At 59.0% G+C, this 3,884-nt stretch overlaps 2 long non-coding RNA genes across 4 annotated transcripts; both read left to right on the plus strand.

The window, feature by feature from the left end:
• The first annotated feature begins 284 nt into the window (after window positions 1-284).
• On the plus strand, window positions 285-2,824 carry LOC127042099 (uncharacterized). Of its 2 annotated transcripts, none has more exons than XR_007771847.1 (2): window positions 285-387; window positions 2,719-2,824. It is a non-coding gene; the product is annotated as an uncharacterized LOC127042099 (long non-coding RNA). The 2 variants fall into 2 exon arrangements; XR_007771848.1 differs by lacking the exon at window positions 285-387 and adding an exon at window positions 1,787-1,889.
• On the plus strand, window positions 401-1,151 carry LOC127042098 (uncharacterized). 2 transcript variants are annotated; one of them, XR_007771846.1, is made up of 2 exons: window positions 401-619; window positions 1,046-1,151. It is a non-coding gene; the product is annotated as an uncharacterized LOC127042098 (long non-coding RNA). The 2 variants fall into 2 exon arrangements; XR_007771845.1 differs by lacking the exon at window positions 1,046-1,151 and adding an exon at window positions 834-939.
• Window positions 2,825-3,884: the final 1,060 nt, after the last annotated feature.

Genomic DNA, 3,884 nt, shown 5'->3' on the forward strand with positions numbered 1-3,884 from the left:
GAGAAGCGCAGGGCTGCCTCTTCCCTGGTCTGCCTTCCCGGTTCCTCTGCCTGGATCTCCACTGCAACCTGCCCCTAGAAACTCCCACTGAAACTCCCCTGTTAGCCGCTCTGTTCGCCGCCTCCTGTGCCGCTGCCTGAGTGCCTGGCTCCTTATATAGGACCCCTAATCAGTTAAGCCCCGCCCCCAACTCAGGGCTCAGCCTCGCTCTCAGCACACAGCCCCTAGCAGCCTGCACACACACTCACTCACACACAAACACCACACACTACAAAAACCTGCTCCTCCAACAGCACTCCCACTGAAACTCCCCTGTTAGCCGCTCTGTTCGCCGCCTCCTGTGCCGCTGCCTGAGTGCCTGGCTCCTTATATAGGACCCCTAATCAGGTAAGCCCCGCCCCCAACTCAGGGCTCAGCCTCGCTCTCAGCACACAGCCCCTGGCAGCCTGCACACACACTCACTCACACACAAACACCACACACTACAAAAACCTGCTCCTCCAACAGCACTCCCACTGAAAGTCCCCTGTTAGCCGCTCTGTTCGCCGCCTCCTGTGCCGCTGCAGCTGACTGTGCCGCTGCCTGAGTGCCTGGCTCCTTATATAGGACCCCTAATCAGGTAAGCCCTGCCCCCAACTCAGGGCTCAGCCTCGCTCTCAGCACACAGCCCCTAGCAGCCTGCACACACACTCACTCACACACAAACACCACACACTACAAAAACCTGCTCCTCCAACAGCACTCCCACTGAAACTCCCCTGTTAGCCGCTCTGTTCGCCGCCTCCTGTGCCGCTGCCTGAGAGTCTGGCTCCTTATATAGGACCCCTAATCAGGTAAGCCCCGCCCCCAACTCAGGGCTCAGCCTCGCTCTCAGCACACAGCCCCTAGCAGCCTGCACACACACTCACTCACACACAAACACCACACACTACAAAAACCTGCTCCTCCAACAGCACTCCCACTGAAACTCCCGTTAGCCGCTCTGTTCGCCACCTCCTGTGCCGCTGCCTGAGTGCCTGGCTCCTTATATAGGACCCCTAATCAGGTAAGCCCCGCCCCCAACTCAGGGCTCAGCCTCGCTCTCAGCACACAGCCCCTAGCAGCCTGCACACACACTCACTCACACACAAACACCACACACTACAAAAACCTGCTCCTCCAACAGCACTCCCACTGAAACTCCCCTGTTAGCCGCTCTGTTCGCCGCCTCCTGTGCCGCTGCCTGAGTGCCTGGCTCCTTATATAGGACCCCTAATCAGGTAAGCCCCGCCCCCAACTCAGGGCTCAGCCTCGCTCTCAGCACACAGCCCCTAGCAGCCTGCACCCACACTCACTCACACACAAACACCACACACTACAAAAACCTGCTCCTCCAACAGCACTCCCACTGAAACTCCCCTGTTCGCCGCCTCCTGTGCCGCTGCCTGAGTGCCTGGCTCCTTATATAGGACCCCTAATCAGGTAAGCCCCGCCCCCAACTCAGGGCTCAGCCTCGCTCTCAGCACACAGCCCCTAGCAGCCTGCACACACACTCACTCACACACAAACACCACACACTACAAAAACCTGCTCCTCCAACAGCACTCCCACTGAAACTCCCCTGTTAGCCGCTCTGTTCGCCACCTCCTGTGCCGCTGCCTGAGTGCCTGGCTCCTTATATAGGACCCCTAATCAGGTAAGCCCCGCCCCCAACTCAGGGCTCAGCCTCGCTCTCAGCACACAGCCCCTAGCAGCCTGCACACGCACTCACTCACACACAAACACCACACACTACAAAAACCTGCTCCTCCAACAGCACTCCCACTGAAACTCCCCTGTTAGCCGCTCTGTTCGCCGCCTCCTGTGCCGCTGCCTGAGTGCCTGGCTCCTTATATAGGACCCCTAATCAGGTAAGCCCCGCCCCCAACTCAGGGCTCAGCCTCGCTCTCAGCACACAGCCCCTAGCAGCCTGCACACACACTCACTCACACACAAACACCACACACTACAAAAACCTGCTCCTCCAACAGCACTCCCACTGAAACTCCCCTGTTAGCCGCTCTGTTCGCCACCTCCTGTGCCGCTGCCTGAGTGCCTGGCTCCTTATATAGGACCCCTAATCAGGTAAGCCCCGCCCCCAACTCAGGGCTCAGCCTCGCTCTCAGCACACAGCCCCTAGCAGCCTGCACCCAAACTCACTCACACACAAACACCACACACTACGAAAACCTGCTCCTCCAACAGCACTCCCACTGAAACTCCCGTTAGCCGCTCTGTTCGCCGCCTCCTGTGCCGCTGCCTGAGTGCCTGGCTCCTTATATAGGACCCCTAATCAGGTAAGCCCCGCCCCCAACTCAGGGCTCAGCCTCGCTCTCAGCACACAGCCCCTAGCAGCCTGCACACACACTCACTACAAAAACCTGCTCCTCCAACAGCACTCCCACTGAAACTCCCGTTAGCCGCTCTGTTCGCCACCTCCTGTGCCGCTGCCTGAGTGCCTGGCTCCTTATACAGGACCCCTAATCAGGTAAGCCCCGCCCCCAACTCAGGGCTCAGCCTCGCTCTCAGCACACAGCCCCTAGCAGCCTGCACACACACTCACTCACACACACACACACACAAACACCACACACTACGAAAACCTGCTCCTCCAACAGCACTCCCACTGAAACTCCCCTGTTAGCCGCTCTGTTCGCCGCTGCCTGAGTGCCTGGCTCCTTATATAGGACCCCTAATCAGGTAAGCCCCGCCCCCAACTCAAGGCTCAGCCTCGCTCCCAGCACACAGCCCCTAGCAGCCTGCACACACACTCACTCACACACAAACACCACACACGACAAAAACCTGCTCCTCCAACAGCACTCCCACTGAAACTCCCCTGTTAGCCGCTCTGTTCGCCGCCTCCTGTGCCGCTGCCTGAGTGCCTGGCTCCTTATATAGGACCCCTAATCAGGTAAGCCCCGCCCCCAACTCAGGGCTCAGCCTCGCTCTCAGCACACAGCCCCTAGCAGCCTGCACACACACTCACTCACACACAAACACCACACACTACAAAAACCTGCTCCTCCAACAGCACTCCCACTGAAACTCCCCTGTTCGCCGCCTCCTGTGCCGCTGCCTGAGTGCCTGGCTCCTTATATAGGACCCCTAATCAGGTAAGCCCCGCCCCTAACTCAGGGCTCAGCCTCGCTCTCAGCACACAGCCCCTAGCAGCCTGCACACACACTCACTCACACACAAACACCACACACTACAAAAACCTGCTCCTCCAACAGCACTCCCACTGAAACTCCCCTGTTAGCCGCTCTGTTCGCCGCCTCCTGTGCCGCTGCCTGAGTGCCTGGCTCCTTATATAGGACCCCTAATCAGGTAAGCCCCGCCCCCAACTCAGGGCTCAGCCTCGCTCTCAGCACACAGCCCCTAGCAGCCTGCACACACACTCACTCACACACAAACACCACACACTACAAAAACCTGCTCCTCCAACAGCACTCCCACTGAAACTCCCCTGTTAGCCGCTCTGTTCGCCGCCTCCTGTGCCGCTGCAGCTGACTGTGCCGCTGCCTGAGTGCCTGGCTCCTTATATAGGACCCCTAATCAGGTAAGCCCTGCCCCCAACTCAGGGCTCAGCCTCGCTCTCAGCACACAGCCCCTAGCAGCCTGCACACACACTCACTCACACACAAACACCACACACTACAAAAACCTGCTCCTCCAACAGCACTCCCACTGAAACTCCCCTGTTAGCCGCTCTGTTCGCCGCCTCCTGTGCCGCTCCCTGAGTGTCTGGCTCCTTATATAGGACCCCTAATCAGGTAAGCCCCGCCCCCAACTCAGGGCTCAGCCTCGCTCTCAGCACACAGCCCCTAGCAGCCTGCACACACACTCACTCACACACAAACATC

Source organism: Gopherus flavomarginatus, unplaced genomic scaffold, assembly GCF_025201925.1.
Source record: "Gopherus flavomarginatus isolate rGopFla2 unplaced genomic scaffold, rGopFla2.mat.asm mat_scaffold_243_arrow_ctg1, whole genome shotgun sequence".
NCBI classification, from domain to species: Eukaryota; Metazoa; Chordata; order Testudines; family Testudinidae; genus Gopherus; species Gopherus flavomarginatus.